General features: G+C 49.3%; 1 long non-coding RNA gene across 2 annotated transcripts in view; it reads right to left on the minus strand.

Annotated features, from left to right (window-relative positions):
• The window catches only part of LOC136170984 (uncharacterized), a 473556-nt gene that overhangs the window by 371032 nt on the left and 77505 nt on the right, over window positions 1–25019 (minus strand). For both annotated transcript variants that reach the window (XR_010663726.1, XR_010663725.1), the window contains exon 2: window positions 19441–19539. This is a non-coding gene — a long non-coding RNA (uncharacterized lncRNA). The remainder of the gene's footprint in view (window positions 1–19440; window positions 19540–25019) is intronic.

A 25019-nucleotide genomic window follows, 5' to 3' on the forward strand; every position in this document is an offset into this window, starting at 1 on the left:
TACATGCTACAAAATTAAGAATGGAATTAAAAGAGAATGGGTCTCATGAACAGTAACTCCTTTGGGATGGAGAAGCTGAGAGGAGAAACAAATTGTTTCAAGAAAAGATCTTATTATTAGAGCTGAGATCATCTGCCATTTAGTCAAATTTACTTTTCTGCATGCCAGATCACCTTATACAGACTTGTACAGACACACAATGCAACTACCATCTCCACTGATACACAGAGGGGTGCCCTGGCCACAGCTTCAGGCCACCTTGTGGGGCACTCAAGATGCTGAGGCCTTCCGTCCCATGTGTCCTGGGGAAGTGACTCCCATGAGGTTCAACCACTGATCCTAATTTTAGTCTGTTTTCAAACAGTCCTTTAAATCCCCGAGGACAGCGCTCGTCTCTCTCACCACATAAAATGTCCCCCCATGTGTCACTGGTCCTCATCAACATGGCTGATGGTTTTATAATCAGTCTTAAGATATGGTCACCTGATTCTATTATTTTTTTATTGTGCTGAAGTCAGTCAAGTGTTTTATATCTTGCTAGCATATAATACATCAGATTCAGAGAAATAATTGAAGTATGAAGTCAAATGATTATCCTCTCCATGTGAAGTATATAAATATAGTCTCTGGGAGATGGTGAAGGACAGGGAAGCCTGGTGTGCTCCAGGCCATGGAATCAGGAAGAGTTGGACATGACTGAGTGACTGAGCAATGATAAAATATTATCTCAGTTCATAATGTATGTACAGTGCATAGGTGAAAGTGGGAGAAAAGTATTTTAAAAATTAGATCGAGCTTCGCTAATAAAATTAGCAGTGGTAAATGTTGTTTGAGGGAAGAACATAATGAATTATGGATTAGAAAATTTTCGTCTTACGTGAAAGGAAAAAATCAAAAGTCACAGAACATTCTCATGAGTAGACATATTTATTTATTTATAAACTGTTTGTTTTTTGTCAGCCTACTTCCATTTTAAGAGTTTGTGGGGTTTCCAGGACGGCTCATGGTAAAGAATATTGCCAATGCAAAAGGATCCCACATGCGTCAGAGGAACTAAGCCCTTTCACCACAATCATTGAGCCTGTGCTCTAGAGCCTGGCGTCCACAGCTGCTGAGCCCACGCTCTACCACTACTGCAGCCCATGACAGGAGAAGCCGCTGCGAGGAGAAGGCCGTGCACCGCACCCAGAGCGTGCGCCCCGCTCACCGCAACCAGAGCGAAGCCCGTGCAGCAGCAAGGACCCAGCACAGCCCCACCCAAGGAAAGAGCCTGCGCAAGAACAGCCGAAGCCCACTCCGTGCTGTCCCTCCCCGCCCCGCGGCCTGAGCAGTGGGCGCTGCAGGCCAGCCCTCGGGGGCACTGCGGAGTGGGCAGCGAGCCCGCCTGCCCGCCTGTGGACTAGGCCCCCACCTCAGATGGAGCCGCGCTGCACCCAGGTGCTGACGTCACCCACTCACCGTGACGTCCTCCTTGGTCAGAGCCTGCTCACTGCCGCCTGCCTTTCCCTTTTAATCTCTTCAGAGTGTGCAGACGTGGCGATCAGACACGACCTCCCCAGTGTTCACAGGAAACGGTGCCAGGCACGGGCAGAACTGCCCGGGTGAGCACCCGCCATCAGACCCACCGACTGAGCCCCCTTTGTGCCGGGAATGGGTCGTCTCCAGAATGCAGGGGAGAGTCTGTGTCACCCAGGCCGATGGTGAGACGTTCACAGGAGTCTTGGCTCCTGGACGCTGCCTGGGGCTGGCTAGTGGAGGCTCCAGGAGTGAAGCGGCCGACCACAGGAGCGGCGGCAGCAAACCGCAGCACAGCTCGCTGGCGAGGGTTCCTGGAGGACGCAACGGTGACAGAGCTGGGGTTTCAATGGCAACAATGGCCTGAGCTGCCCACAGAAGTTTCTCCCAGGTTCTCTTCGGATTCCTAAGGTAGACGCCCTCACTTTTCCTTCTCTAGATGTACTGCTCCACTGGGAAGTAAAGGATGGTGCCACCTAAGTGGGCTCCTGCTGCAAGGAACGTGATGATGTCCCCCTTCATTTACCGGACATCAAGGACCCAGAGTAGTGTAAAAGATTCACTTCGAGTTATGACAAGAATCCAGACAGTGCCATATGGACCACTGTCTGGGTAGTGTGGAAAAAGCCTGAGAAGATGTTTTAGAGAAGTCAGAAAATCTTTCTGATAAAACAAACTTGACTTTCATTCAGTTGGTAGAAACAACACGATGAGCTTTACTTTTTAGAGGTTTAACATTTTTTATAATGTTTTGACATTTATGAGAAATTTATAACACATGTACAATGTTTAAGTACCTAAAAAAATTAAAATATTTCAAATTACCTTTCTCCTCCTACCCCTTCCTTCCTGTGAAACTCTGCGACTTTCACAGTCAGTCATGGTATTTCGTTTCCCAGGAATCTTTCCAGAGTTTAGAATTTTTAAAAATTATTTGTTTGGCTGTGCCAGGTCTCAGTTGTGGCCTGCAGGGCCTTTTCCATGGGAACTCTTAGCTGTGGCATGTGGGGCCTAGTTTCCTGACAAGGGACTGACCTCAGGCCCCTACAATGAGAGTGCAGAGTCTTAGCCACTGGACCAGGAGAGATGTCCCAGAATGTCATTTATGCAGACACAAGCAACTATGAATATCTGTTTCTTCTTCATTCTACATGGTGGTGCTAGTGGTAAAGATCCCACCTGCCAATGCAGGAGACAGAAGAGACTCGGGTTCAATCCCTGGGTCTGGAAGATCCTCGGGTGAAGGAAATGGCAATCCACTCTAGTATTCTTGCCTGGAAAATCCCCATGGGGCAGAGGAGCCTGTTGGCCTACAGTCCACAGAGTCACAAAGTGTCAGAAATGACTGAGTGACTTAGCACACAACCACATTTAAAACCATAAATAGTAGTATACTGTGCACAATGTTTTATTATATCTTGGTTATATTCAGCTGACAATATCTTGGGGAAAACTCTCTTGGGACACTATTTTCTGCCAATTAATCTACTGAATGGATGAGGTACTATAACACACTTTACTGGTCCACATTGGAATAAATACTAATATTCAATTACATCTTGACATCACAAAACACAATGTAATGCATAATCTTAGCCTATGTTATTCCAGTGCAGGAAGATGTATAAATTTCTAATGCATTGAATAATGTCCAAAGTTCATGTGGGACTGAGAATCCTCACCAGCCAGAGTGAAGAAACCTCCTTCACTATGTGGGGCAATCAACCAAGGCACAAGAAATGCATGTATTACAGCTGAAGGAAAAAAAGAAAAAAAAAGAAAGAGGGAGAGAGAGAGAGAGAGATGAAACTAATCACCAACCTTAAAATAAAGGGCACATAGAATTGTACTAAGAAATCTTAGTAATAATCCTGAAAAGTGTTTGTTATGCAAGTAACCATTACCTACCAGGAAAAAAATAAATTAACACTTTCAGAAAACATATAAATAAAAGAAAACAAAAGCATTTCTATCACCCAGGAAACTTTAAGACATATAGGGGTCCTGTGTCAGACAGCAGGTCTGATGTATATTTCATAGTATCTCATACCCACCCATAAAAAATGAATGTAAACCCCTTTATACACACTTCAAATATTTTAGAATATTCAAGAAATTGACTACTTTTTGGAAAAATATGAATTGTTAAGACCATTATTTAAAGCAACTAAAGCAAAAGAAAAATAAGTAAGAAAGGCTATAAAGTAAATTTTTTTGAGAATTACTTCTGAAAATCATGTAAAAGATATGCAAGCAAAGAACAACTGGCTACAAAAGTAACACATAGTTTTAGAGAATCAAGAATACAAGAACAGAAGACATCTGTATTTTGTGAATATAATTTAACCCTGCTGTCAGAACTTGACATAAGTGACACAAAACAAAACACACACCAATTTTACCTACTGTTCTTGGCCTCAAAATCCTAATCTATTAAATACTAATAAATGATATGTGAACATTTGCAGAGAAATTCTCCATCTCTAAAAAACCTAGGTTTACTCACAATTTTTGTTCTTTGAAAGTAAGTCAAGCTGCATATTCTAAGAAGTGCTTGCTCCAGAAGACATGGAATATATGTACAATGGAAAACTACTCAGCCATAAAAGTGAATGAAATAATGCCGTTCACAGCAACATGGATGAACATGGTGATTTCATATTAAGTGAAGTAAGTCAGATAGAAAAAGACAAACATCATATGATATCACATATGTGGAATATTGAAAAATGATACAAATGAACTTATTTACAAGACAGAAGTAGAGCCTCAGACATAGAAAACAAGCTTATGGTTACCAAAGAGGATCACGGGGGATGTGGGGAGAGGTAAATTAGGAGTTTGGGATCAATATGCACACACTACTGTATATAAACTAGGTGGACAACAAAGACCTGCTGTATAGTGCAGGGAGCTATACTCAATATCTTGCAATGATCTATAATGGGAAAGAATCTGAAAGATATGTAGTCTCTCAAAGAGACATGTCCAACTCTTTAGGACCCCAGGGTTTGTAGCCTGCCAGGCTTCTCTCAAAGGAGGGGTCACAAGAGCTGGACATGGCAGAGGAACTAACATTACATCCCTACTACTGTGCTTGTTCTTAGCCAACTGGAGAAAGACATGAATGCCTTATCAGTGCCGCATTAAATTTTGCTCTAAGATGCCTGCCATATAGGCAACAATTTGAACATACTCTGAATTTGAATTGTGCTTGCAAGTCACTTTGTGAGGACAAACAGCTGGTGGATGGAGGCACGGCTGACCCAGAGGATCCTAACCAGGCAGGAAAACACAGACACACTTAACACACAATAAAATAGCAAACTGACTGAGGGCATTGCAGCCAGTCACACTCCTTCGTTCTCCACTTGTCCACGCGTAATTGTCTAGAGTCTGCTGTGATTCTTGGCTACTGTAAAATAGAGTGTATTAATAGGAAATTTGAGACATAATAAGGCAAACAGATAAGGAGAGAACTGTCATTGAAAAGAGAGTCAATGGCTTACAGCTCCCAAGAGGAGGGACAGGCCACGCCATTGGGCCACACGGGAAAGGATCGGCTTGTCTGGAGACGGAGGGAGGGGGATTCAGTACGGGGACATTTACTGTGACTCCTAAGGAGGCAACAGTGAGCTGGGTGTGCAGGTTCAGGACTGACAAGTGTGTGTGTTGTTAATGGCCCTCCTAGGTGCCTGGCTATGGTGACAAGGGATGGGGGACTGTGGCCCGGAGCTCAGTTAAATGCCACCACCTCAGAGACATGCCCATAGTGCTGGAAGGAAAGCATAATGTCTAGGAAGGGAGAAGAAACGAATAAGTCACACACCAAGAAGGAAACAAACAGCTATCCTCCTCCAGGAAGGAATGTGTTTATCCCTTAGGTTATAGTGCGTTTTGAGCCCCTCAATTGGAAAGATGACACTAGAAGGCAACTAGTGTAATTAAAATAGAAAAAGATAATGAAAACAAGCAAAAATAAATAAATAAATAAAATGAAAAAAAAAATTAAAAATGAACGTAAACGCCAAAAAAAAAAAAAAAGAAGAAGAAGAAGAAGAAGAAAGAAAAAGACAACTAAGATTGAAAATGAGCTGAAGAAATGAATCCAAGGTTGCAGCGAGACTATGGCTTTCTGAAGAGGCTCTCTTTGGACCATGACCAATGGCCCTGAAGGGAGAAAAGCGTATGTGCCACACTCGAGGCATCTTTTGGTGCTAGGACCCTGGACGCTAGAAGAGTGGCTAGTGAGAAAGCTTAGAAATTGGAGTGAACCTCAGTTGAGAGCAAAGTTGAGGCAAGGGTTTATTGTTGTCCGGGGAGGGGTTGTCTTCAACCAGGTGTCTGGGGTGGGGAGACACCTCAATGGGAGAGGGTAGGTGGGCAGACATATGCTTCCACAAGTGTGTTAGGATCTGAATGGTGAGCCCATGGAATTCCTCCCCAGCCCGCATGTGTGTGCTGAACTTGGAAGCCCTGCAGTGACTCTCTAGCATGCAAGGCTGGAAGGCCACAGACCCCCGAATCACTTGCATGCTGAGCCCTTTGATCCAGGGCCAGATTGGAAGTGTGTGCGGGGCTTCGTCATGGGGAATTCCCGGAGAACAGTGTCGGTGGTGGGATGTCGGGAGTGGGAGTGAGCACGCTGTCTGTCGCCTCAGCCAATGAGGATCTTGCACGTGCAGGGTTGGGGCTGTGGGAAATCCATCAGAGAACCGAGGGGGAGGGTCCCAGGATATTTTTCCAAGAAGCACCCTCTGAGGGATGGAAGCGTCGTTGTGCAGCTGCAGGTAGGAGATGTAAAGACTCGTGGACCTTGTTTGCAGAGACCCGGGGGCTGCCTCTGCGCGGGGGGAGGTGTGTGTCCGTCTCCCTTCAACGTCTTACCCGGAGGGCAAGGTTGTCGGCCCAGCGCCGCTGGTGCGGATGCCCTTTGGGGACCCTCTGTCCCTGAGGGCCCGTTGCCGGCAGTTGGGCGGCCCCAGCGGGGTGACTTGGCTCCTGGGTCGGCAGGGCTGGCGCCTGGCCACCAAGTCGCCCTGAGTTGGAGAGGGACTGGGGTTCGGGGCTGGGCTTCAGAATCTGGGGAACACCTGCTACGTGAATGCAGCACTGTAGTGTCTGAGCCACACGCCGCCTCTGGCCAGCTGGGTGGTGTCCCAGCAGCACGCCACCCTCTGTCCGGCCCGCACCTCCTGCACGCTCTGTGCCATGCGAGCTCACGTGTCCTGAGCCCTCCTTCACCTGGGAGAGGTGATCTGGCCCCACAAGGACCTGCTGGCGGGCTTCCACAGACACCAGCAGGAAGATGCCCACGAGTTTCTGATGTTCACTCTGAATGCCATGCAGCAAGGCTGCTTGAGTGTATCCCAGCCATCAGGCCATCCCTCCGAGGACACCACCCTCATCCGTCAGATCTTCGGGGGAACTTGGAGGTCTCAGATCCAGTGTGTCCACTGCCTCGGTGTCTCAGACACGTTCGACCCTTGTCTGGACATCAGCCTGGATATCACGGCGGCTCAGAGTGTGGAGCAAGCTCTGAGAGAGCTGCTGAAGCCCAAGAAGCTGGACGCTGAAAATGCCTATGACTGTGGCGCTTGTCTCCGGAAGGTGCCTGCCACCAAGAGGTTGACTTTGCACAGCACGTCCCAGGTCCTGGTGCTGGTGCTGAAGCGGTTCACACAGGTGAGCAGGGCCAAAAGGGTCAGGAAGTGAGCTATCCCCAGTGCCTCGACCTGCAGCCCTACACGTCTGAGCAGAAGGCAGGGCCACTGGGCTACGTGCTCTATGCCGTGCTGGTGCACTCCGGGTGGAGTTGCGAGTGAGGACACTACTTCTCTTACGTGCGAGGGGGCAACGGCCAGTGGTATAAAATGGACGATGCCAAGGTGAGCTCCTGTGACGAGAGTGCTGCCCTGAGCCAGAGCGCCTACGTCCTCTTCTACTCCCGGGAGGGTGCGTGGCAAGCCGGTGCTGGGGGAGGGGCAGCGGCCCCCCTGCCAGCCGACCTCACACACCCCGGGGAACCTGAACCCGCCGGCCCCGGGGAGCCCGCGGTAGACGCCAGCGGGAGAGCTCCTGGGTTGGAGGTGTCCCCGGGGGACATAAAATTGGAAGGAATCAGCTTAGAGCGGTGGAGATGCCTCCAAGAGCACAACCGGCCGAAACCCGCCTTCGATCTCCGGAAGATGCAGTCGGCGCTGCCTGCCAGCGCAGTCGTGATTCACCAGCCCAAACACGGAGGAGGGAGAAACGGCAAGCTGTCTCAACAGGAGCATGACCGGATCGACCGTCCCAGCACGGACAGCCCGCCCCCGGGCCCGACGAGCGTTGGCAACGGCCCTCGTGCCAGCGGGAGGGTCCGAGCGACCAAGAGGAAGAAGAAGAAGTTGCGGCCATCTCTGGGACTGTGGTGGTAGGTAGGCTCGGAGGCACATGCGTGCAGAAGCCCAGGCACACTCTGCATGCGGCACGCCCTGTGTGACCCACCAAGAATTCCTGCGAGGAGCGAGTTTCTCTCGGCGGTGTGGCTGGTGCCGCCTCCTGGAAAAAGGCAGGGCCTGCAGTGTGCCCAGGGTCATGGTGTTCACCTCGATCGTGCTGAGCGGCCCAGTTCTCAAGAGCTGGCTCTGCTGGGAAGTTACTGGAGAGGATGGGGTGCGTGACCGGGTCTGAGAATGGACTGAACGCCTCGCACTTCTGCAGGGTTGGGAGAGTCCCTTCTGAATGGGACTTTGGGTGTGGGTTCTTTTCCCGTCTGCATTCTCTGGCCGCACTGCTGACCTCTGGTGAGTGACGTGGCAGGGAGACGCCTCCCAGTCTGCCCACAGTCAGCCGAGCAAGCAGACGATCTCCTGAGCCTTCTGGGGGGCAGGGAGGAGCGGGTGTAGGTCAGTGAATCATGTCCTTCTGGCCGGTTAGGCTCTTGAAAATGCCCCAAACTTCGAGCAGGATCCGGACAGAAGATGTGCGACCAGGCTGTATGGGTGGAATGTCCTTGGGAGGCGTAGTGTTACTTGGAATGTGAGGTAACGCCATGGCAGGCAGCTTAGATTAGGAGTAGGCCTTCCTACTTCTGGGTGGTAAGATTATCTGGCCACCTGGATACATCAATCAACTTTCGCTTAACACTGACCGCTGTGTTGCCAATAAGGAAATTAGGATCGGGGCGGAAACCGCCTGGGAAAGTCCTGTACGCAAACGTTTTGAGCAATGAAATTGCTTTGCAAACTTGTAACCAATCTGCTTAAACCAACTACCAACGGCTTATGCTCACCCTATAAATTTGTGTAATATCTTGGGCTTGGGGCTCTCTGACCCTGAACCACTGCGTTGGTTGCAGCAGGAGCCCTTACTCGAGTCAGCAATAAACTTCCCTTTTGCGAGTTGCATTGCCTTGGAGGCCTTCTCTCTTCCCGCTCGGGGATTTGGACATCAGGCATAACATTTGGGGGCTCGTCTGGGATCCCTTGACCGGGGGAAGAGAACACTTCCAGGACAGAGGGGAAGGATAGATAATAGCACCAGTGCTCAGGAAAATTCAGGGGGCCCAAAAACCCAGCGCTATGTTGTCAGCTGTCCGTGTGTTTGTCTTTGGCTCTCCGTGTTTGTGTGTGTGCCGGCATTGTCTCAGGCAGGACAGGAACGTCCAGTGTAAATCTGAGGCCCTGCTGTGAAGCAAGAAGGTATCTGGCACAGGACGTCCAGTGTAAATCTGAGGCCCTGCTTTGAAGAAGGAAGGTATCTGGCACAGGAGAAAGCTATCTATAAAGGGGGAACAGATTAAACCTTCCAGCCAGCATAAGGCCGAGGACAGCGAGCACGCTGGAAGGCAGCCGGCTCTGCGGGAAGGAGAGTTTCTCTCCTGATCCCGAGTCTGGTGAGCAGTGGACGAGAACACAGGGGGCCCGAAAACCCAGTACTGTGTTGTTGGCCGACGTTTGTCTGTCTGTATGTTTGTCTTCGGCTCTCCGTGTTTCTGTGTGTGCCGGCATTGTTTCTGGTCTTGTTCTCTTCTGGTGCATCATTCTCTTCCCTCTTGCCTTCTTCTCTGATCTGCCCTCAACTCCTACTCTTTTCAGGAGTTTCAGTGAACAGGCGAATGGTTGTGGGGACAATTGATGAGTCCCGGCCAGGGCTACACTCTGGCGGACTCTGAAGGCCCTACAATAAGTGAACCTCAGTAACTAGAGCCCGACCGGGTGAAACTCTCCTTTAACATCCTTAACTGAGGACGTGGCCTAAAATTCTTTGTGTGGGCACGGGTCAGGCACTTAAAGGCCATTAGGGCGCCTGCCACTTGAAGACTCCCGTGAGAGGATAAGGGGGTCACGGAATGGGCTAGAGATCCCTAGGGTGCCCGCCCCCAGCAAGAAAGCTTCCGTGCAACAATGCAGGCATATAAAGAGTTCCAAAAGCATACCATAAGCCCAACCTCTTGACCGCCACCACTCCCGGTAGGATTTTTGGTGGTCGTTCTCAATGACGTCCTCTCTCCCCCTCTCTTCCCTACCATTTATTCTTTGACCATGGGTCAGGGGGAATCTACCCCACTTTCCCTCATGACTGACCATTTTTCAGTTGCAGAGTGGCTCTTTCCCACGAGTGACCTGTACAATTGGAAGACCCAAGACCCTCTTTTCTCAGAGAAACCCCAAGGCCTCATTGACCTATTAGATTCCATTTTGTTCACTCACAACCCCACCTGGGACAATTGTCAGCAGCTGTTGCAGGTGCTCTTCACCACAGAAGAAAGGGAGCGAATCCTGGCAGAGGCATGGAAACAGGTCCCAGGGGTCGACAGGAGGCCAACCGCCCATCCTCATCTCGTGGACGAGGGGTTTCCTCTGTTGCGGCCTAACTGGGATTTTGAGCGAGCGGAAGGTAGGGAGCGTCTCCAAGTGTACCGCCAGACTCTGATGACTGGCCTGCGGGCCGCAGCGAGAAAGCCGACAAATTTGGTGAAGGTAAATTTAGTAAGGCAAGAGCCCACTGAGAGCCCGGCAGCCTTCCTAGAGAGGCTGATGGAAGCTTTCAGGCAATATACACCTATGGATCCCCAGGCTGAGGAGTCACGCACTGCAGTTCTGTTAGCATTTGTAATTCAGGCAGCCCCAGATATTAGGAAGAAATTACAAAAGATAGAGAGATCGGGAGAACAGATGATACAGGATTAGTGAAAGCAGCTGAAAAGGTATTTAATAATAGGGAGACCCCAGAAGAAAGGGAAGAACGAATTCGACGGGAGGAAAGGGAATTAGCTGAGAGGATCAGGAAGGAAGATAGAGAACATAGAGTGAGGGAAAACCGGAAGAACCAGAGGGAGCTAACCCATATTCTTTTTGTGGGGATAAAGGCCAGAGCAGAATTGAGGGAACCTCGAGACCCCTGGACGAGAGAAAAAGAGAAACCAAAAATGCAGGTCCTAAAGAAAGATCAGTGTGCCTACTGCAAAGAACAAGGGCACTGGAAAAACGAGTGCCCTAAGAGGGACCCGAGGAGAGGAACGACCCAGAGAGAGAAAATCTCCCCTAGAAGTCGAGTTCTATATGTGGGGGAAGACAGTGACTGAGGGAGTCAAAACTCAGCACCCCTCCCCGAGTCCTGGGTAACCATACATGTGGAGGGGAAACCCGTTGGCTTCATGGCAGGTACTGGTGCCCAACACTCTGTTTTAAATCAAAAACTGGGGCCAATATCTAAGAAAACCAGCTTGGTGCAAGGAGCCATGGGGACAAAAAATATGATTGGACCACAGAATGACAAGTAGATCTGGGGACTCCCCAGGTGTCCCATTCATTTTTGGTGATACCAGAATGCCCAGTCCCTCTACTTGGAAGAGACTTGCTGACTAAAGTTAATGCTCAGATTCATTTTGACCCTGGGAGAATGACAGTCACCGATGGACTTGGACAGCCGACACATGTCTTATCCCTAGCCTTAAGAGACGAATATAGACTTCTTGCGCCAAAGCCCTCAGAAACCATAGCACCAGATGTACGACCGTGGGTCCATAAATACCTGTTGGCCTGGGCTGAAGTGGCAGGGATGGGACTGGCCAAACACAGACATCTGGTCGTCATCGAGCTAAAGGCCGGGACAGCTCCTGTGAGGGTGAGACAGTACCCCATGGGCCAGGAAGCTTGGCGGGGGATCACTCCCCACATTCGATGTCTCATGGATGCCGGAATTCTCAAGCGGTGCCAATCCCCTTGGAACACACCCTTACTGCCGGTGAAGAAGCCGGGGGGACAGGGCTGCAAGACACTTGGTACACTGTGTTGGACTTGAAAGATGCCTTTTTCAGCCTACCCCTGGCAGCCCAGAGCCAGACCTTTGAGTGGACCGAAGGGGAAGGCCAACCGGTCATACAGTTAACTTGGACCCGCCTCCCACAGGGATTCAAGAACTCCCCTACCTTGTTGTAATGAGGCTCTGAGTGAGGACCTCTACGATATTGGACTTGCCATCCAGAGGTCATTCTGCTACAATATGTAGACGACCTTATGTTGGCTGGAACCACTGAAGAGGCATGCAGCCGTGCCACCGGGGACCTCTTACAGACCCTAGGCACCTTGGGGTATCCGCGCTAGCACAAAGAAGCCACAAATAGCCCGGCAAGAGGTCACCTATTTGGGGTATAAGATCAGGCAGGGGCAAAGGTGGCTAACCCAGGCCATGAAGGAAACAATGTTGCAGATACCAGAGCCCAAGGCCCCCACCAGGTGAGAGAGTTTCTGGGGACTGTTGGATATTGCAGACTGTGGATCATGGGGTTTGCTGAGAAGGCCCGGCGCTTGTATGAGGGAAGTAAAGAGACCCCAAACTGGACTTAGACTGAGCCAATGAGACAGGCTTTCCAGACACTCAGACGGGCCCTACTGGAAGCCCCAGCCCTTGCCCTGTCTAACCCAAATAAGCCATTCCAGCTGTTTGTAGATGAAAAGCAAGGAATAGGAAAGGGGGTCTTGACGCAACAATGGGAACCGTGGAAGTGGCCAGTGGCATACCTTTCGAAGCTATTAGACCTGGTGGCCGCTGGGTGGCCCCCTTGCTTTCGCCTCATCGCAGCCCCTGCCCTCCTCGTCCGCGATGCTGACAAGTTGACGTATGGATAGCAACTCCTGGTTACCACCCCCCACGCCGTTGAAGGGGTTTTGAAGCAGCCACCGGGTAAGTGGATCTCCAATGCCCGCTTGACACATTGCCAGGCCTTGCTGCTCAATGCCCCACTGATGTGTTTTCAGACCCCCTGCTTCCTGAATCTGGCCACGCTCTTACCCAACCCAGAGAAAGACCGCCCTCTCCATGATTGCAGCGAGATACTGGCTGAGGCCCTGGTGGCATGAAAAGATTTAACTGATGTGCCGCTAAACAACAGTGAGCTAGTATGGTTCACGGATGGGACCAGCTATGTAAAAGATGGGCAAAGGAAAGCAGAGCCACCATAGTTGATGATTCAGGACAGATTATATGGGCTGAGACACTTCCCCCAAACACCTCTGCGCAAAAAGTAGAATTAATTGCGCTAATACAGGCTCTGGAGCTAGCCAAAGGGAAGAGAGTTACCATTTTTACTGACAGTCGATATGCTTTCAGCACTGCCCATATTCAAGGTCCAACACACTTGGGAGAGAAGAAGACCTTAACATTTCTCCAGACGGCGTGCCTGAGGTTCCCTCGACAAAATGCAACTGGATGAGAGATAATTCAGGCTTGCAAAATGTGCCAGCTAATGAGGGCAGACAAGAAGCAGCACACGGGAACGAGGTACCGAGGGGAAAAGGCAGGGCAACAGTGGGAGATAGATTTCACTGAGGTAAGGCCAGGCAAGTATGGGTATCACTATCTATTGTTTCTGGTAGATACCTTCTCGGGGTGGTTGGAAGCCTTCCCCGCTAAGGGAGAGACAGCAATAGTGGTTGCTAAAAAGATCTTAGAGGAGATAGTGCCTAGGTACGGGCTGCCAGTGACTATGGGCTCTGATAACGGACCTGCCTTTGTGAGCCAGATTGTACAAGGGCTGGCCCATGCTCTCGGGATGAAATGGAAGTTACATTGTGAATATAATCCCCAGAGCTCAGGACAGGTTGAGCGAATGAATCGGACTCTAAAAGAAACTTTGACAAAGTTGGCAATAGAGACTGGCGGGGACTGGGTGACCCTCCTTCCCTTTGCACACTTTTGGGCACGTAACACCCCTTATAAGCTGAATCTTACCTCTTTTGAGATTCTGTATGGAAGACCCTCTCCTGTGTGTCCTATTTTCAAAGGAAAATGCCTGCCACCCCCTACTTTGGGGCAATCCCAGCAAGCTCTGATGGCATTAAGTAAGGTGCATAACCATGTTTGGAAATTGATTCGAGAGATACAAGAGGGTCCAAATATGGGGGCCATCCCCTCAGATAATATTGGCCAAGGTGATTGGGTTTGGGTAAAATGGCACCAATCTAAAGTATTAGAACCTAGATGGAAAGGCCCTTATGTTATTCTCCTTACCACTCCTACTGCTGTCAAGGTCGACGGGATTGGACCCTGGGTTCACTGCAATCATGTGTGGCAAGCCACACTGGAAGAACACGAAAAAGTGTGAGCAGAATGGAAGGCGAGTCCTCACCTGTCAAATCCTTTGAAACTGAAACTCTTCTGTCAGGAGGTCTCCTAATTCTCCTGCTGATGGACGAGCAGACTCATGAGCTGCTCAATGAGACCTCAGGAATCCACCTTCCGAACACCTGGTGGCCAGACCTTTACTTTGACCAAAGGGGAAGGACCCCGGGGGAAATACCCACAATTCGGGCCATGGGGGGGCCATAGGGACTGGGAGAAAACTCAGCCAAGAGGGGTTCTTTGCGTGCCCGGGAAACATAAGAAATAACTGGAAAACCTGTGGTGGCATGGAAAGCTATTATTGCAGGAACTGGGGCTGTGTAACCTCTTGTGATGGGCTCCGGGAATGGGACGTAGGAAACAGAGATTTGGTAGCCCCGAGTGTGGCTCAATCCCCAGGGCCAAGTACCTCAGATAAGGGTGCAATTTAACCAAGCTTCACTATCTCTGCAAGGCCAAGGGCTTTCCTCCCTACGAGCCTCTCTAGATGCAATCAGTCACTTAGAGAAGTCTTTGACTTCCTTGTCTGAGGTGGTCTTGCAGAATAAGAGAGGATTAGACTTGATTTTTCTCCAACAGGGTAGGGTCTGTGAGGTTCTGGGAAAAGAATGTTGTTTCTATGCAGACCATACAAGAGTGGTAAGAGATTCTATGGCAAAAGTGAGAGAGGGACTGGCGCAATGAAAGAGAGAACAGGAAGCCCAGCAGAGATGGTTTGAGTCTTGGTTTCAATGCTCCCCCTGGGTGACTACCATAATTTCCACCCTCCTGGGTCCACCTAACCGACTAGAATGAGCCAGTGGCCCAAGATGGAAAAGAGGAAGATTCCTCTAGTTGAGCAACAGACAGGGGGGAATGTGAGGCAACGCCATGGCAGGCAGCTTAGATTAGGAGTAGGCCTTCCTACTTCTGGGTGGTAAGATTATCAGGCCACCTGGATACAATCAATCAGCTTTCGCTTAACACTGACCACTGTTTGCCAATTAGGAAATTAGGAACGGTGCGTAAACCACCCTGGGAAAGTCCCGTGCGTGAAAGTTTGAACCAATGAAATTGCTTTGCAAACTTGTAACCAATCCGCTTAAACCAAATACCAACAGCGTGTGCTCGCCCTATAAATTTGTGTACCAGGTTGGCTCGGGGCTATCTGATCCTGCACCACTGCATTGCTTGCGGCAGGAGCCCTTACTCGAGTCAGCAATAAACTTCCCTTTTTGCGAGTTGCACTGTCTTGGAGGCCTTCTCTCTTCCCGCTCGGGAATTCGGACATTTGTCATAACAGGGAAAGAGACCTCCGGCAGGATTGACGCAGGGATCTGCTCCGCACCGGCGGGATGCTCGTGCGCAGAGTTACCTGGGGCTCCATTTCCGATGCAAGGACTATGCTGGAGAACGTCCAAGTGCCAAACGGGAGAAGCAATTCACCGTGCCACGAGCACCACTACCAGCACAACCGGCACCAACACGAAGGCCAAGAGGAGAAAGGCGACCCATCCAGTCCCAAAGAAACTTCTCCACCAGCATGGCACAGGTGCCTAAGTGGAGATGGCTCATGCAACCGTTCCTTTCTGAAAGCAAAGGTCCTCCCCGCACTGAGGAAAGACCCAAGCCTGCCCTAGATGGTGAGAGCAAGACAACTGGACATCCGACTCTGCCCATCCTATCTGTCAGTCAGTTGTCTCGTCCCGCTTGGCCCCGGACAAACGCCGCTGGACGCGATGAGACGTGGCCGGCCTCCGAAGTGTCTGGGGCGGTGGGGAAACTGTCCTCTCCTAGCTGCTTTCCCACCTGCCTCGTGATCCCGCGACCTGGTGGAGGGGTGCCTGAGGCCCCTTATCGATCCCCTCTAGCGGTTTCTTTCTTTCTCTTGGTTGCCGGCTTCAAACACAAAACCCTCCATCAAACGGTGGTCCTGGAATTTGCGATTTAGCGTCTCAGACCTAGAGGGACAGCGGTGGCTCCTGAATGTGCTAGTTGGCTTGGAAAGGGACAGAGAACGTTCCGCTGGCTTCTTCGCCCCGCACGGTTACCTACAAGGCACCGTGCCCTCCCACACACAGAGAGGAAAAAGAATAATGAGCAGTATCTTCCCCCAAGAACACGAACAAGCATGCCCTGGACGAGGAAGTTGAGACACCCACAGGCTGCCCTCATTATCACCACCAATCTTCCTCTGCTCCATGGCCTCAAATGGACTTACTGCTTGCTCTATCCACACGCTCTGAAGAAGAAGAAGAAGAAGAAGAAGGAGAAGGAGGTGAAGAAGGTGGAGAAGGAGGTTAAGAAGTTGAAGAAGGAGAGGAAGGAGAAGAATGGTGATTGGAATGGCGTGGCAGAGGGAATGGGAATGTTGCCTGATGCTGGGGCAATTCTGTGCAAAAGAGAGACAAATGCTGGCTGATCTGGCTTCTCTGTGCCATGGGAAGGAGGCAAAAGGACAGCAAGGTTGTGAGCACCTGGGTCATAAAGCACAAAGCTCTAGGGTCCTGGGATGGGACGGGGCAGCGGGAGGTCGGAGCGGTGCAAGAGGCTAAGGAAGAAAGTGGGGTCATGGCCGTCTTTTCCTAGTAAGGATCAAGGGAGTCAACACGTCAGCTATGGGAAACCCGTGGACTGAGGAACGCCCATGCTGGAAGGCAAGCATAATGTCCAGGATGGGAGAGCAGACAGACATACCTTTCGCACACCAAGAAAGAAACAAACCGTCATCCTCCTCCAGGAGGAAAATCTGTTTATACCTTAAGTTATAGTGATTTTTGAGCCCCTAAATTGGAAAGATGACTCTAGAAGTCAACTACTATATTTAAAGTATAAAAAGAGAATGAAGACATGCAAAATAAATAAATAAATAAAAAGAACGGAAAATACAAAACAAAATAAAAATGAACTAAAACACACACACATAGAAGAAGAAGAAAGAAAGAAAAAGACAACTAAGATTGAAAAGGAGCTGAAGAAATGAATCCAAAGTTGCAGCGAGCCTCTGGCTTTCTGAGGGAGCTCGCTTTGGACCATGACCAACAGCCCTGAAGGGAGAAAAGCATATGTGCCACACTCGCGGCACCTTTTGGTTCTAGGACCCTGAACGCTAGAAGAGTGGCTCGTGAGAAAGCATAGAAATTGGAGTGGACCTCAGTTGAGAGCAAAGTTGAGGCAAGGGTTTATTATTGTCCAGAGAGGGGTTGTCCTCAGGCAGGGGTCTGGGGTGGGGAGATCCCTCAAGCGGAGAGGTGTCTGCCCAAAAAATTGATCAAAGGAACAAGTTACCCTAGGGATAGCAGCACAATCCTATTCAAGTGTCCATATCGACAATAGGGTTTACGACCTCAATGTTCGATCAGCACATCCTGATGGTGCAGGCGCTATCAAAGGTTCGTTTGTTCAACGAGTAAAGTCCTATGTGATCTGAGTTCAAACCGGAGGAATCCAGGTTGGTTTCTATCTATTATGTGTTTCTCCCAGTATGAAAGGACCAGAGAAATAAGGCCAACTTCAAACAAGCGCCTTAAATCGATTAATGATCTCATCTTAATTAACTCCACAAACAAACTTACACTAGAAAAGGGTTTTGTTAAGGTGGCAGAGCCAGGTAATTGCATAAAACTTAAAACTATAATCAGAGATTCAAATCCTCTCCTAAACAAAATGTTTATAATTAATATTTTAATACTAATTATTCCCATTCTCCTAGCTGTGGCATTCCTCACACTAGTAGAATGGAAAGTCCTAGGATATGTGCAATTTCAGAAAGGCCCGAACGTTGTAGGCCCCTACGGCCTACTCCAACCTATTGCAGATGCTATCAAACTTTTTATTAAAGAACCATTACGACCCGCCACATCCTCAATTTCAATATTTATTTAGCCCCTAATTTAGCCTTGAGTCTAGCCCTAACTATATGAATTCCCCTACCCATGCCATATCCCCTCATTAACATAAACCTAGGGGTCCTATTTATACTGGCAATATCAAGCCTGGCCGTATATTCTATTCTCTGATCGGGCTGAGCCTCCAATTCTAAATACGCACTAATTGGGGCCCTATGGGCAGTAGCACAAACAATTTCATGTGAAGTAACACTAGCGATTATCCTATTATCTGTTCTCCTAACAAATGGGTACTTCACACTTTCCACTTTAATCATTACACAGGAACAAGTGTGACTCATTTTTCCAGCATGACCCTTAGCAAAAATATGATTCATCTCAACACTAGCAGAAACAAAACGAGCCCCATTTGACCTCACCGAAAGTGAATCAGAACTAGTCTCAGGCTTTAACGTAGAGTATGCAGCAGGACCATTCACCCTGTTTTTCATAGCAGAATATGCAAGCATTATTATAATATCTTCACAACAATTTTATTCCTAGGAGCATTTCATAACCCAATCCTACCAGAACTTTACACAATCAATTTTACTATTAAATCCCTGCTACTAACAATCTTTTTCCTATGAATCCGAGCATCTTATCCTCGATTTCGCTATGACCAGCTAATACATCTGCTATGAAAAAATTTCTTACCTCTAACACTAGCCCTATGCATATGACACATATCACTACCCATTTTCCTATCAAGCATCCCCCCACAAACATAAAAAATATGTCTGACAAAAGAGTTACTTTGATAGAGTAAATAATAGAGGTTTAAGCCCTCTTATTTCTAGAACTATAGCAATTGAACCTACTCCTAAGAATCCAAAACTCTGTGCTCCCAATTACACCAAATTCTAATAGTAAGGTCAGCTAATTCAGCTATTGGGCCCATACCCCGAAAATGTTGGTTTATATCCTTCCCATACTAGTAAACCCAATCATCTTTATTTTTATCTTATCAACAACAATACTAGGAACTATCATTGTTATAATTAGCTCCCATTGGCTACTTGTCTGAATTGGATTTGAAGTAAACATGCTCACTATCATTCCTATTATAATAAAAAAGCATAACCCACGGGCTACAGAGGCATCAACCAAATATTTTTTGACCCAATCAATAGCCTTAATACTGCTAATAATAGCCATTATTATTAAACTAATATTCTCAGGTCAATGGACTGTAATAAAATTATTTAACCCAGTAGCATCTATACTCATAACAATGGCTCTCACCATAAAATTAGGAATAGCCCCATTCCATTTCTGAGTCCCAGAAGTAACACAAGGCATCCCCCTGTCATCAGGCCTAATTCTGCTTACATGACAAAAATCAGCACCCTTATCTGTACTTTACCAAACCTTTCCATCCATTCATCTAAATATAATCTTAACCATTTCTATTTTATCAATTATGATTGGAGGCTGAGGGGGGCTAAACCAAACTCAACTACGAAACATTATGGCATACTCATCAATTGCCCACATAGGCTGAATAACAGCAGTCTTACCATATAATCCCACAATAACATTACTAAATCTAGTTATCTATATTATTATAACTTCTACCATGTTCACACTATTTATAGCTAATTTGACTACCGCTATCATTATCATTATCACACACATGTAATAAAATACCCATAATAACCATCCTAATCCTTGTTACCCTCCTATCAATAGGAGGACTTCCCACCACTATCAGGATTCATGCCAAAATGAATAATTATCCAAGAAATAACCAAAAATAATAGCCTCATCTTGCCCACCCTCATAGCAATCACAGCACTACTAAATTTATATTTTTATATATGACTCACATTTTCCACCGCACTAACAATATTTCCCTCTCTACAAACAACATAAAAATAAAATGACAATTCTCCACTACAAAACAAATAACTCTCCTACCTACAATAATTGTTCTATCTACTATACTACTTCCACTCACACCAATTTTATCAGTACTAGAATAGGAGTTTAGGTTAACCTAGACCAAGAGCCTTCAAAGCCCTAAGCAAGTGTAATATACTTAACTCCTGATAAGGATTGCAAGACCATATCTTACATCAATTGAATGCAAATCAACCACTTTAATTAAGCTAAATCCTCACTAGATTGGTGGGTTCCACCACGAAACTTTAGTTAACAGCTAAACACCCTAATCAACTGGCTTCAATCTACTTCTCCCGCCGCGAATAAAAGAAGGCTGGAGAAGCCCCGACAGAATTGAAGCTGCTTCTTTGAATTTGCAATTCAACATGAAATTTCACCACAGGACTTGGTAAAAAGAGGAATATAAAACTCTGTCTTTAGATTTACAGTCTAACGCTTCGCTCAGCCATTTTACCTATGTTTATTAACCACTAATTATTTTCAACTAATCATAAAGATATTGGCACTCTGTATTTATTATTTGGTGCCTGAGCAGGCACGGTAGGAACAGCCCTAAGCCTATTGATTCGTGCTGAACTGGGTCAAACTGGAGCCCTGCTTGGAGACGACCAAATTTATAGCGTAATTGTAACTGCACACGCATTCGTATTAATTTTCTTTATAGTAATGCCAATTATAATTGGAGGATTTGGCAATTGACTAGTTCCCTTAATAATTGGTGCCCCAGACATAGCATTTCCTCGGATAAATAATGTAAGTTTTTCACTCCTCCCTCCCTCTTTTTTAATTACTTCTAGCATCATCTATAGTTGAAGTTGGCACAGGGACAGGCTGAACTGTATATCCCCCTCTAGCTGGTAATCTGGCCCACGCAGGGGCTTCAGTGGACCTGACTATTTTTTCTTTATACCTGGCAGGTGTCTCTTCAATCCTAGGGGCCATTAATTTCATTACAACAATCATCAATATAAAACCTCCTGCTATATCTCAATATCAAACCCCTCTATTCGTGTGATCCATATTAATTACTGCCGTATTACTGCTTCTCTCACTCCCTGTACTAGCAGCCAGAATTACAATACTGCTAACAGACCAAAATTTAAATACAACTTTCTTTGACCTGGCAGGAGGCAGAGACCCTATTCTGTATCAACACTTATTCTGATTCTTTGGACACCCTGAAGTATATATTCTTATTTTACCCGGCTTTGGCATAATCTCTCACATTGTAACATATTACTCAGGGAAAAAAGAACCATTTGGGTACATGGGAATAGTCTGGGCTATAATATCAATTGGATTTCTAGGGTTTATCGTATGAGCCCACCACATGCTCACGGTCGGAATTGACGTTGACACACGAGTCTATTTCATATCAGCTACCATAATCATTGCCATCCCAACTGGAGTAAAAGTCTTTAGCTGATTAGCAACATTTCACCGAGGCAACATTAAATGATCACCTGCTATAATATGAGCTCTAGGCTTTATTTTCCTTTTTACAGTTGGAGGCTTAACCGGAATTGTTCTTGCCAATTCTTCTCTTGACATTGTTTTCCATGACACATATTATGTAGTTGCACAGTTCCACTATATATGATCAATAGGAGCTGTATTTGCTATTATAGGGGGATTTGTTCACTGATTCTCACTCTTCTCAGGATATACCCTTAATAACACATGAGCCAAAGTCCATTTCGTAATTATATTTGTAGGTGTAAATATAACCTTTTTCCCACCGCATTTCCTAGGATTGTCCGGCATACCACGACGCTGTTCTGACTACCCAGACGCGTACACAATGTAAAATACCATCTCATCCATAGGCTCATATATCTCTTTAACAGCAGTTATACTGATAATTTTTATTATCTAGAAGCGTTTGCATCTAAGCGAGAAGTCCTAACTGTAGAACTAACAGCAACAAACTTAGAGTGACTAAACGGGTGCCCTCCACCATACCATACATTTGAAGAACCTACATACAATAACTTAAAATAAGAAAGGAAGGAATCGATCCCCCCATAGCTGGTTTCAAGTCAACATTATAGCCACTATGTCTTTCACAATTGATGAGGTGTTAGCAAAACATTATATAACTTTGTTAAGGTGAAGTTACAGGTGAAAACCCCGTACACCTCATATGGCTTACCACATACAACTAGGTTTCCAAAAATCAACATCACCTATTATAGAAAAACTATTACATTTTCATGATCATACACTAATAATTGTGTTTCTAATCAGCTCGCTAGTACTCTACATCATCTCACTGATTCTAACGACAAAATTAACTCACACTAGTAGAATAGACACCCTAGAGGTAGAACAGTCTGAACTATTCTACCAGCCATTATCCGAATTTTAATTGCTCTCCCGTCTTTGTGACAGGAGAGGTGGGCAGACATATGTTCCCATAAGTGTGTTAGGATCTGAAGGGTGAGCGCACGGAATTCCTCCCCAGCCCGCATGTGTGTGCTGAACTTGGAAGCCCTCCAGGGACACTCTAGCAGGCAAGTCTGGAAGGCCAAAGGCTCCCCGAATCATATGCATCCTGAGCCCTTTGGTCCAGGGCCAGATCGGAAGTGCATGAGGGACTTCGTCAGGGGAATTCCCCGAGCAAAGTGTGGGCGGTGGGATGTCGGGAGTGGGAGTGAGCACGCCCTCGGCCGCCTCAGCCAATGAGGAGCTTGCGCGTGCGGGGGTGGGGCTGTGGGAAAGCCATCAAAGGCCCAGGGGGCGGGGCCCAGGCCCTTTCTCGGAGAAGCACCATCTGAGGGGAGGAGGCGTCGTCGTGCAGCTGCAGGTAGGAGATGGAGAGACTCGCGGGCCTTGTGTGCAGAGACCCGGGGGCTGCTTCTGCGCACGGGGGTGGTGCGTGTCCGTCTCCCTGCAACGTCTCACCCGGAGGGCAAGGTTGTCGGCCCAGCGCCGGCGGTGCGGATGCCCTTCGGGGACCCTCTGTCCCTGAGGGGCCGTCGCCGGCGCTTGGGCGGCCCCAGCGGGGTGACTTGGCTCCTGGGTCGGCAGGGCTGGCGCCTGGCCACCAAGTCGCCCTGAGTTGGAGGGGGCCGTGGGGGGTCGGGGCTGGGCTTCAGAATCTGGGGAACACCTGCTACGTGAATGCAGCACTGCAGTGTCTGAGCCACACGCCGCCCCTGGCCAGCTGGGTGGTGTCCCAGCAGCACGCCACACTCTGTCCGGCCCGCACCTCCTGCATGCTCTGTGCCATGCGAGCTCACGTGACCCGAGCCCTCCTTCACCCGGGAGAGGTGATCCGGCCCCGCAAGGACCTGCTGGCGGGCTTCCACAGACACCAGCAGGAAGACGCCCACGAGTTTCTGATGTTCACTCTGAATGCCATGCAGCAAGGCTGCTTGAGTGCATCCCAGCCGTCGGGCCATCCCTCCGAGGACACCACCCTCATCCGTCAGATCTTCGGCGGGACTTGGAGGTCTCAGATCCAGTGTCTCGACTGCCTCGGTGTCTCGGACACGTTCGACCCTTATCTGGACGTCAGCCTGGATATCACGGCGGCTCAGAGTGTGGAGCAAGCTCTGAGAGAGCTGGTGAAGCCCGAGAAGCTGGACGCTGAAAATGCCTATGACTGTGGCGCTTGTCTCTGGAAGGTGCCTGCCACCAAGACGTTGACTTTGCACAGCACGTCCCAGGTCCTGGTGCTGGTGCTGAAGCGGTTCACACAGGTGAGCGGGGCCAAAAGAGTCAGGAAGTGCGCTATCCCCAGTGCCTCGACCTGCAGCCCTACACGTCTGAGCGGAAGGCAGGGCCACTGGGCTACGTGCTCTATGCCGTGCTGGTGCACTCCGGGTGGAGCTGTGATCGAGGACACTACTTTTCTTACGTGCGAGCGGGCAACGGCCAGTGGTATAAGATGGACGATGCCAAGGTGAGCTCCTGTGACGAGAGTGCTGCCCTGAGCCAGAGCGCCTACGTCCTCTTCTACTCCCGGGAGGGTGCGTGGCAAGCCGGTGCTGGGGGAGAGGCAGCGGCCCCCCTGCCGGCCGACCCCACACACCCCGGGGAACCTGACCCCGCCGGCCCCGGGGAGCCCGCGGGAGACGCTAGCGGCAGAGCTCCTGGGTCGCAGGTGTCCCCGGGGGACACAGAGGTCGAAGGAATCAGCTTAGAGCGGTGGAGACGCCTCCAAGAGCACAACCGGCCGAAGCCGGCCTTCGACCTCCGGAAGATCCAGTCGGCGCTGCCTGCCGGCGCAGTCGTGATTCACCAGTCCAAACACGGAGGAGGGAGAGACGGCAAGCTGCCTGGACAGGAGCACCACTGGCTCGACCGTCCCAGCACGGACAGCCCGCCTCCGGGCGCGAGGAGCGTTGGCAACGGCCCTTGTGCCAGCGGGAGGGCCCGAGCGACCAAGAGGAAGAACAAGAAGCCGCGGCCATCTCTGGGGCTGTGGCGGTAGGTAGGCTCGGAGGCACATGCGTGCAGAAGCCCGCGCACACTCTGCGTGCGGCACGCCCTGTGTGACCCACCAAGAGTTCCGGCGAGGAGCCAGTTCCTCTCGGCGGTGTGGCTGGTGCAGCCTTCTGGAAAGAGGCGGGGCCTGCAGTGTGCCCGGGGCCACGCTGTTCACCTGGGTCGTGCTGAGCGGCCGAGCTCTCGAGGGCTGCCTCTGCTGGCAAGTTCCTGGAGAGGATGGGGTGCGTGACGGGGTCTGAGCACGGTCCGAGGTCCTCGCGCTTCTGCGCGGGTGGGAGAGTCCTCTCTGGATGGGACTTTGGGTGTGGGTTTGCCTTTCTTTCCCCGTCTGCTTTCTCTGGCCGCACCGCTGGCCTCTGGTGAGTGACGCGGCAGGGAGACGCCTCCCAGTCTGCCCACAGCCAGCCGAGCAAGGAGACGATCTCCTGAGCCCTTCGGGGGCCGGGAGGAGCGGGTGCGGGTCCGTGAATCGTGTCCTTCCGGCCGGTCAGGCTCTCGCAAACGCCCCAGACGTCGAGCAGGGTCCCGGGAGGAGATGGGCGACCAGGCTCTATGGGTGGAATATCCTTGGGAGGCGTAGTGCTACTTGGAAAGGGACTTCCGGCAGGAATGACGCGGGGATCTGCTCGTCACCGGCGGGACGCTCGTGCGCAGAGTTGCCTGGGGCTC

The sequence above is a fragment of the Muntiacus reevesi genome, chromosome 6 (assembly GCF_963930625.1).
Source record: "Muntiacus reevesi chromosome 6, mMunRee1.1, whole genome shotgun sequence".
Classification (NCBI taxonomy): Eukaryota; Metazoa; Chordata; class Mammalia; order Artiodactyla; family Cervidae; genus Muntiacus; species Muntiacus reevesi.